This window comes from Phodopus roborovskii, unplaced genomic scaffold (genome assembly GCF_943737965.1).
Source record: "Phodopus roborovskii unplaced genomic scaffold, PHOROB, whole genome shotgun sequence".
Classification (NCBI taxonomy): domain Eukaryota; kingdom Metazoa; phylum Chordata; class Mammalia; order Rodentia; family Cricetidae; genus Phodopus; species Phodopus roborovskii.
Window position 1 is genome coordinate 260095 of NW_026127077.1, and position 11185 is coordinate 271279.

Sequence of the window (11185 nt, forward strand, 5' to 3'; positions counted from 1 at the left end):
TTGTACAATCTCAAGGCTAGATGATGGCTCCACTGATTTAGAAACCTGAAAACAGTCCTGCTCAAGAAGAGACCATTGAATAATGCAGATATTTTCTGACCTGGACCCTGAGAAGCTGTGCTGATTCACCACAATGCTTATAGAGGTAATGTTCCCAGCCCATGGTATTCAAATTACCATGAAGACAACACTGTTTATTATTATTCCTTTTCTCAAGTATTTCAGGAATAAAACTCCCAATGCATTGGAGCTATCACCCAAGGATTTGACAGGACAAAGATATACCATCTTCTTTGTGATATAGCTCCTTCCCTTCTCTCATGGTTTTCTTAAGTGTCTGGGACTACTAGATAAAATGTACACCCAGTTCCCCTGACTTCAGCAGAAAGCCACAGAACAAACACCTTTTGTGCCATATGCCCTAAAATCTCTCTCAGGCTTTTAATATTATGGGCACAATTCCGTATGTTGCATTGTGTAAGGGAGGAAGTGTCTTTAAGCACTCTCCAAACCACTTGAGGAAGTGGTTTTGTTGCTCAAGCTTAACCAGCCAATGAGCAACACCAGGCGAGCCAGCCAGTCACAGGCATTGCAGAACATATCCTATAGCCATACTGCTGGTTTTTATGCATGCTGCAGGCTTAGTTTTATAGCAGAAGAAGCGCCAGTGAATTGATTGGTGTTCTGGAAGTGCTATTGTAGTAAATTGTGAGTAGAGCGTGGATGAGCGCCAAAGCCACAACATGGTGAGTGAAGTGATGCTTTCCTAAGTTGGGGAAGATGAGATAGGGAGGCCTGGGAGTTGGTGTGGCAAGTCCTTCCTGTGGCTTCTTGGGAACCTGTAGCCAAATTCCGTTTTCTGTGAGGTCCCATATTGTCCTAGCAACTCCCCAGACCCGGGAGCTGGACTATGAAAACTTCACTCACTGGAAAGCATTTCATTTCCATCACAGAGCTTTGTGAAGAAACACACTTATACTCATGACCAGAGATTTTTGGTGCTCAGGATGGCAAGTAGCCAAACCGAGAGAGGTCTAATTTCTCCAGTGACTTCTACTTGTTCAGTACACAATTAAAGTTTAGGTGCAAGATTCATGTTTAGTTAATTGTGTGTTTCCTGTAAAAGACACATTCTTTATTTCTGTACATACTTATATTTAATTATTTTTGATTTTTTGATATTTATTTATTTTTCTTATTTTCCTTATTGCTTGCAGTTCCTTTTGCCTCTCTCCCATGCCTCCCAATTCCCCTTCAGTTCCATTCCTATCACCACGCCACAGGGAGGGTGATGCCTTCCAGGAGAGTCGAAATCTGTCAAATTTGGAGTAGGGGCTAATCCCTCCATCCTGCCTCTAAACTAAGTGACTTTGCCTCCATTTAAAATATGCTCCCAAAATTCTTTTGTACACCAGGGATACATCCTGGTTTCAGGGAAACAACTCTTTTCTAAGTACAGCATTGGAACATGACATGAAAATTGCTCTGTAGAGCAGGCCAGTCCCAAACTCATAGAGATGTACATACTTCTGTCTCATGAAAGTGTTATTATAGGCTTGGGACACTGATCATATCAGCACATGACATTCTTGTGTTGGACTGCACTCTACTACTAAACTGTGATGTGGATGAGTAGAATTGTTCATATAAAAGGCTTACCAAGTCGTTGGAGATAGTGAAACCAACAAACTAGGATTTAGCTGAGAGAATGCTGCTTGTAAAATAACCCAATGATGAGTAATTAGTATGCTAATAAGGCATGTTAGAGATTGGGATGCTAAAATATTCATTTGATATCTAGGATTGTCCAGGACATTGGCTCCAAACCATAACAATGGAGAAACTCCTGATTGACAAAGAGCCCCCAGGCCTATTTCCTTATCTCAAAAAAAGCTTTCTATAAGCTGCTCAGGGGAAATTGTTTGGTCACAATGAACATTAGGGCATGCTGTGCCAGAAAGGACCAATTTTCTAAAGCAAAATCATAGCCCTGCCAGATGGGTAAGATAAACAAGATAAACCCAAGTGACAACTGGTTGAAAGCAAAAGGCCTGTTGTTTTGAGGGTTGGACTGACCAAGAAAGACTTTCACTTTAGGCCCTCAATCATGGAGATTGGATATAGCTACCTCTCAAAACAAGAAACTTGATTGGAAGTTACAGTAACAGCCTGGGGGCTTTGCCTTAGGACTTTTCCATCAGGCACAGAGATATGCAGAATAAAATAGAACTCCTCCTTTAAAACAAGGACGATGCTTATGAGAGAATGCAATTGTCTGGGGCTAGGTCCTTTGTGTAGGTGTTATTTCAGATCTTGAGACTACAACTCTTACTCCTGTTAACTTCCTAGAAGTCTCCCATTTCCTTCAATTTCTGCCTGGAAGTAGTAAAGAGGAGGCAATTCTCCATAAGAAGTTTATATAGAAAATGACACAGCTTAAGCAAGACCTCTCTGCCCCAGGTTTTCTCTTTTCTTTGTTCTGCCTTTCCTACCTTCCTCATCTTTTGGCCTATCTATGTCAGGACCTGTCAATAAAGTGTGAGTTGCTGTTTCATGTCACTGGTGTATTATGAAATAATTATGGTACTATCTTTTCTGTTGAAGTCTTTCATTGTCTTACTGGTCTGACTTTCAGTTTCCTGAAAGCTGTCATCTGATCCTGGAAGAACTTAAAAATGGCAGCATTGTGGAATGCAAAATATGTTTTTGCAGCCAGACAGTGATGATGAATACCTTTAATCCCTGCCCTCAGATGTCACATTCTATTAATTTGAGACTAGTGTGCTCTAGAGGGCTAGCTCCACTACAACTAAGACTATGCACAGGGAAACCAGGGAAACCTGTCTCAAAAAAATCTGTTGTAGGCTTTCTCCTTTTTGAACATTAATGTGAGATGGTTGCATGTTATCATTGCATCTTTATTTACCTCTTTAGTATATGGAGTTATTTCTCATTGGAAAGGCAAAATCTAGAAAAGGTTTACTCCCAGCATTTTAGAATTAAGTTTCTCAGACATGGTCTCTCAGTGACAACGGTTGCTTTGACCCCAGTATGTTGCTTTTTTATTATTTATTTTGTTATTTTACATCTTGATCCCAAGTCCCTCTCCATCTCCATCCCTTTTATGATCTCTGCTCCCTCACACATGCACCATGACCACCCACACCTCCCATCCCCCCATCACAATTCCACCTGTAGGGTAATGCCATCCTGGTGGGGACATGTAACTTTGTCAAGTAATTTGAAGTAGGAACTTCCTCCAGTCTATAGGTAAACAGAGTATCCCTCCATGGGGGATGTGTCCTCAAGGTCCCTTTGTGCATCTGGAATACATCCAATTCCACTGTCTGATGTCCCTTAGACTGCTCAGTCTTTCTAGCTAAGACCCATATTCAGGGGTTCTGTGTCAGTCCCATGCTGGATTCCCAGCTATCAGTCTGGGGACCTGTTAGCTCTTCATTGTTCAGGTAAGCTGTCTTTATGTGTTTCTGCAACGTGGCCCTGTCCTCTCTCTCTACATCTGGATTATAAATCGACTCAGTGTTTAGTTATGGGTGTATGCTTCTGTTTCAACGAGGTACTAGATGAGGGCTCCATTATTTTGGATAAGTTATTTGTTGATCTCATTATCAGGGAAGGGCATTTATGGTAGCTTTTCCACAGTTGCTCAAATTGTTACTTGGAGTGAGCCTTGTATGACTCCAGACCTTCCTTTACATTCAGATTCTCTTCAAGCCAATAATGACCTTCTCTTTTATGTTATCTCTCTCTCTGTATCCCTCTCTCTTGTCCTGTCTTCTATTCATACCCTGACTCTATCTTCCTTGTTGCACATCTTTCCTCTCTTCCCCTTAAATTTCTCCTAGTTCCCTCTCCAATCACTGCTCCCTCCACTGTCAATTTCTCTTTCTCTGAGGGATCTTATATGAATGTCTTAGAATACACCTATCCTAGTTGCTCTGGTGGTGTGAAGTATATGCTTGTGATCCTTTGTTCTATGTCTAAAATCCATATATGAGCAAATACATACCATGTTCCTCTTTTTGTGACTGGGTTATCTCAATCAGGAAGGATTTTCAAGTTGCATAAACTAGTCTGCGAATTTGTTTTTTTCCCACAGAGTTGTAATCCGTTATGTAGATGTGCCACATCTTCTTTATCCTTTCTTCAGTTGAGAAGGATCTAGGTTACTTCCTGATTCTTTGTATTACAAATAATGCTGTTATGAACATAGTTGAACACATGTCTTTGTTGAATGGATGTGGATCACTTGAGAATGTACCTAAGAGGGTGATTGCTGGATCCTGTGGTAAACTAATTCCCATTTTCCTGAGGAACCACCATACTGATCTCCAAAATGGCTGTATGAGTTTGCACTCCCACCAGCAGTGGAATACTGTTCCTCTCTCTCCAAATCCTCTATAGTATAAGTTGTCTTTGGTATTTCTAATGACATGAATAAGATGGTATCTCAAAGTTCTTTTTATTTCTCTGATAGCTAAGCATGTTGACCACATTCTTATGTGTCTTTCAGCCTTTTTTGATTTCCTCTATTGAGAGTTCTTTCTTCAGTTATGTGCCACATTTTTAATAGGGTTATTTCGTGTTTTGTTGGCTAGTTTCTTGAGTTCTTTGTACATTTTGGAGGTCAGCCATTTGTTGGATGTAGGACTAGTAAAAATTTTTCCCAGTCAGTGGGCATGCCGTTTGTCTTGTCCAAAGTGTCCTTTGCATTACCTAAGCTTTTACATTTGAGGAGGTCCCATTTATTAATTGTTGATCTCAGTGTCTGTGCTACTGGAGTTACATTCAGGAAGCAGTCTCGTATATCAATATGTTCAAGATTACCTCCTACTTTCTCTTCTAAGATGACCAGTGTGGCTGCATTTATGTTGAGGCCTTTGACCCATTTGGACTTAATTTTTGTGCATGGGAAAAGATATGCATCCTTTTGTAGTCTTCTACCCACCATCATCCCCCCCCATTGTATCCCTTGAGCTGTTTTGTCAAAAATAAGTTGTTCATAGGTGTGTGGGTTAATATCAGGATTTTCAATTCGATTCCATTGGTCTACCTTTCTATTTATGTGTCAATGCCAGGCTGTTTTCAGAACTATGTGATGCTACTGAAATTCTTTTATTGGACAGGGTTGTTTAGGCTATCCTGCGTCTTTTGATGTTACATGAAGTTGATTATTATCCTTTCAAGATCCATGGAGAATTGTGGTGGGATTTTAATGGGGATTGCCTTGAATCTGTAGATTGCTTTTGGCAAGATTGCCATTTTTACTATGTTTATCCTACCTATCCAAGAGCATGGGAGATCTTTCCACTTTCTGGTATCTTCTTTAATACTTTCGTTACAACCCCAAAGGTCTTATTATATCGGTCTTTCACTTGTTTGGTAAGCGTTACCCCAAGATACTTTATGTTGTCTTTGGCTATTGTAAAGGGTGAAGATTCTCTGATTTCTTTTTCAGCTACTTAGTCATCTAAATAATGTAGGGGTACTAATTTTTTTTTCTTTTTTACTTTATCTTGTATCCTGCTAGTTTGATGAATGTATTTATCAGCTGTAGGAGTTCCCTGATAGAGTTTATTGGGTTGCTTATATAAACTGTCTTATTATATGCAAATAGAGACAGTTTTACTTCTTCCTTTCCAATTTTGATCACCTTGATCTCCTTTTGATGTCTTATAGCTTTAGCTAGAACTTCAAGTACAATACTGAAGGGATATGGAGAGGACAGCCTTATATTTTTCCTGACTTTATAGGAATCGCTTCTCTCCATGCAGTTTTATGTCTGTTGGTTTAATTTATATTGCTCTTATTATGTTTAGCTATGTTCCTGTTATCAAATCTCTTCAACCTTTATCATGAAAGGGTGTTGAATTTTGTCGAAGGATTTTTTAACATCTAGGGATATTAGTATATGGTTTTTCATTTTCAGTTTGTATAATGGTGGAACACATTGAGAAATTTTTGTATGTTAAATCATCCCTGTACTGCAGGGATGAAGCCTACTTGTTCATGTTGGATGATTACTCTGATGTATTCTGGGGTTTGGTTTGCCAGTATTTTATTGAGTACATTGCATCAATGTTCATCAGGGATATTGGTCTGTAGTTTCCTTTCTTAGTTGTGTCTTGTTAGGCTTGGGTACTAAGGTGATTGTGGCCTGTTAGAAAGAGTTTGATAATGAATATTATGTTTCTATTGTTTGGAAAAATTATGGGAGTATTAGATCTTTCAATTTCTCGTAGAATTTTTCACTGAAGCCATCTGGTCCTGGACTTTTTTTGTTTGGAATGCTTTAGATGACTTCCTCTATTTCATTGGTGGTTACAGCTCGTTTTGTTTGTCTCTTCTTGATTTCACTTTGGTAAGTGATATTTATCCAGGAATTTGTCCATTTCTTTTGAATTTTCAAATTTTGTGGAGTACAAATTTTTATAGTATTACCTGAAAGTTGTCTGGATTTCCTCTGTGTCGGTTTTCCCCCTTTTTCTTTCTGATTTTGTTAATTTGCATGTTCTCTCACTGCTTCTTCATTAGTTTGGATACAGGTTTGTCTCTCTTGTTGATTTTCTCAAAAAACCAACTCTCTGTGCATTGATTTTTTTGTATTGATTTCCAGGTTTCTATTTTATTATTGCAGCCTTCAAATTGATTTTTTCCTGGTGTCCAATCCTCCTGGGTGAGTTTGCTTCTTTTTTCCTAAGGCTTTCAGTTGTGCTGTTAATTCTCTTATGTGACTATTCACAGTTTTCTTCATATGGCACTTAGTGCAATGACCTTCCCGTGTAACACTGCTTTCTTGGTAACCCATAAGTATGGGTATATAATGACCTCTTTCTCGTTGAATTTCTGGAAGTCCTTAATTTCTTTCTTTATTTCTTATTTGACCCAGTTGCACATTGTTCAGTTTTCTTGATTTTGTAGGGTTTCAAAGATTTGTGTTAGTGATTTCCAATTAAAGCATGGTGGTCTGATAAGATACAGGGGACTATATGATTCTTTTGTATCTGTTGAAGTTTGTTATGCCACATAATATGTGGTCAATTGTACAGAAGTTTTCCTATGGATCAGAGAATAAGTTTTATTCTTTTGTGTTTGGATGGGATGTTTTGTAGATGCCTTTTAAACTCAGTTGAGACATAACTTCTGTTTGTTGTTTCTTTCTTGAGTTTCTGATTGGTGATCCTGTCTAGTGGTGAGAGAGTTGTGCTGAAGTCACCGTCTATAAGTGTGTTTGTGGGTTTATGTGAGGTTTCAGTTTTAATAGCATTTATTTTAAGGATGTGAGTGCCTTTGTATTTGGGGCATAGATGTTCAGAATTGTGAATTTGTGTTGATGGATTTTTCCTGCGATGAATACGAAATGACTGTCTTTATCTCTTTTGATTATTTTTGTTTGAAGTCTTACTTGTTAGATATTAAGATGGCCACACCTCCTTCCTTCTTGGATCCATTTGATTGGAAAATTATTTCACAGCACTTTACCCTGAGGTAATGTGTATATTTGAAGCTTGGATGTGTTTCTTGTATGCAGCAGAAGGATGGACTCTTTCTTCATATACATTCTGTTAGTCTGTGTCTTTTATAGGAGAGTTAATATCATTAATATTGAAGGAGAGTAAGGGTCATTGATTGTTAATGCTTGTTTGCTTTAGATTTGTTGTTTCCAGTGGTATTTTGAATATATTTGTCCGACTTTACCTTTAGTTTCTGGTGAAATGGGTTTATATGTTTTCTACGTCTATGTGAGCATATGTAATTTCCTTGGGTTGGAGTTTTCCTTCCAAAATTTTATGTAGGGCTGGATTTGTAGATCAGCATTGTGAAAATGTGGATTTGTCATGATGTGATAAAGACACATCAGCTTTTCAGCAGGAGAAAGTTCACTGTGGCATCAAAAATTGATAAGCAGTGACATGTCTACTCATAAACTAATGGCTGACTAGATGCTACTTCCTTACATTAAATGATCAACTTTGGTTATGCACGAAGCATGGTCAAAACAATAAGGTTATTGTTATTTTCCTTGCTACTGTTAATTTTGTATAAGTCTGTTGCATCAGCATTTGTTCTCAAACTATGATGTTCTGTTAGAACTAATAACATAAAATTGTAGGGTTACTCCCCAACTGGCAGCTAAATATAATTGCTAGGAAACCTGTGATATTGATAACACTGGTGATGCTACTTGTGTTGAGCACAGAATTGCTGGTCGCATTAACACCCAATGTGAGTCTGCTCTGCTCCAAGGCCTTCTCTGGCACAGCAAATGCCTCCATCTTATTCTCCCCATTGGCCATGTAGGCATTTTGTCAGCCATATCATCTGCAATCTAAGCAGGCTTTCAGGTTACAGTAACAATGGCAGAACTTGCTGTGCCATGTAAGAATACTTAGATTGTGCATAGCATGCCCACATTACATCCTTTCTTTCCCTGGAGCTTTTTATACACAATCTTGGTAGGACTTCCTGTCATAAAATGATGACTAGGAATCTTTGCCTTTCCTGCCTTGTCTTTTTTTTTTTTTTTTATGAATATCTGACTTGGATTTAGAGTGTGATTTCTTAGATACGTGTTCTTGACTCTTTTTTCATGCTTTTAATAGATAAAAGTATAGTTTTGCTGATTGAGAGTATTGTGCCACCATTTGGAACAGTGGCTGTAGTTTGAAGGGAGATTTTCCTTTCATACTTCACTGTCACAGGAGAAGTCACCCCCAGGGTTGTGCCTCTGGCAATGGTAGAAATTGGAAATGGCTGAACATTGTCACTGTTGCTTTGAGATCTGGTTCTTTTTTGATTCAACCTTGCTACCTTAGGAGTTGCTACTGTACATGATCACCCATGAAGTGTACGGTTGGTAGACATAAAAATATTATGGCTTAAAAACTGGGAAGAAAGATAAAAAAATGGTCCACTGGATACAGTGGTTTCCAAATTTGGATTCAAATTAAGACAACCCAACCTCTGTATCTCAAACAGTTTCTAAACTGTGGATTACTTCCTCAACAATCAGCAAAAGACAATCACCAGGTTTTGGGTCTTCAATGAAACTCTATGGAGCACAAATCAGTTGCTACCGTGTCACATACAGGTGACAGACTGTCAGACAGATCCTCAGTTTTTATATCAACAAATGTCAGTCATATTTAGATGTTTGGGTGAGGGGATATTTATACCAAATCTATCCATTGAAAGTAGTTTGTAAGTAGGCAAAGTATTGACAATAGAACAAACAATAGCTATGCTATGGCCACTTTCAGACTCTGGAGATAAATTAGCTTGAGGATCTGCTGAGTGTTCTGAGGTTTTAGGTAAAGGGGAATGTGTCAAACACAGAGTAAAGGATGAATCTGAAGGTTTCTCTGTTTCCTCACAAAACAATGATACTTCATTGAGTAAAGCTAAAATGTCGAAGAACAGTCAACTGCTTCTCTTATATCCTGCACCAGTGTTTTCTGTGTCATAGTTTCTTGTAGGAATTCACTAGGATGCTTAACTACTTGTCTTACTCATATTGCTCTGAGTCTTTCACCAGTTACATGAAGGTTTCCTCATCATTTTCTTGCCTTTACAAGTTTTGCATACATAGCGTTGTCAGGTGGAGTTGGTGGGTACAATAGGATTTTGTAGCAAATATCCACAAACATAGCAAGAGAGGGACTGTTGCAAGTAAGGAAGAATACTGAAAATATTTTGAAATCACCTTGGGGTCTCCAAGGTCATGGTTGAGCACTAGGGCACTTGCAGAAATATAGAGAACAGTAGCATTCATGGGGTTCATTGCAAACACTTGGACAACAATGTCTCTCAGTTGAAAAGAAATCCCAGATGCAAGTTTCTAAGCAGTGAGGTAAGAATGGCAAGTTTACAACTATTAGGAAGGAATCTGTGCAGAACCACTGGCCAAAGCAGCAACCAAATCCATGCAAGTTTTGGAAGCTAAAACAACCCTTTACACATGGGACCTTTGTGTCCATCTTCTGTCCCTTAGACCTGCAGACCAAAGAGAGAGGAAACAAGTGAGCATCCAGCTTTAGAGTTCAACTAAGATGGCACTGATTGGATGATCTGGCCTGGAATGGCACTTGGTCTAGCCCTGCAGTTCGCCTGGTGGCCTGGGCTCGACATCATATCTGGCTGCAGTAGCACCTCTGGATGGAGCTGTAGCACATGGGTGTGGACCTGATGGGTTCCCAGTGGGGCACACTTATCTCCAGCCATGGGCCCTTACTCCATTGCAGCACCTGCGCAGAGGCAGTGGGATGACAAGGACTACTGCACAGGAGTCTAGTGCCAGCACCTTAGGCAGCCTTGGGTGTGGCCACTGCTATTCTTGTCATGCTGGATGTGGGGCACATGCTGTGCTTCATGGAGTAGCAGGAGCCAGCTGCCCCAAAGGGAGACCCGGTAGGTAATACTCAGACCGAGGTTGTATGAGTGGGCAGAAAACAGGCCCAGCAAGCAGTGGATGTGAATCTCACTCCTAGGATCCAAACTCAGGATCACCAGCCCAAGTGCAGCCCCCTCACAGCCTGGCCATCTTTTCAGCACAGCACTGATGACTACTCCCAGCTCTACTACCACTGACTGACTACCCGTGGCTTAGGCAAGTTCACCCCACCAGGACTCTGCCACCGCCCAGCGGAGAGAAATGATGCAGGCTCCTCCCTCAGGCCTCAGGCTGCCCTCAAATTCACTTCACACTCAGCTCTACCTCAGTTGGGCATAGACTTCTCTGGTTGTGTGGATGGTGCAGTGCTCCAGGCCTGCTTTGTATCCTAGAACACAGCATGCTTAGTGCAAACCTCAAGCTCTCTCTGCCCTTGCCACATGAGCTCTCAAATTCTCTTTATCCTAAGTTGTGTGGGGTTTGGTGGATTGGTTAGAATGCATATTGTCCCTTCACTTGGGCTGTCCCTGTAGTGCACTGTTGTGCCAGGCACAGGGACCAAGCAGGGCCTCCCCATGTCTCACCGCCTTGAGACCATTAGCCTCATGGGGCAGACACACTGTCATCCTTGAGACTTGGCTGCCACTGTTGTTGCTAACCCTAGCATGAATGCACAAAGTGTGCTTTCAATACCCACACCCCAAGCTTCCTTTCCCTCCACTTCCCCTTTCCCTGATTTGCCTCTAAAAACCCCCTTCCATGCCCTACTGGAGC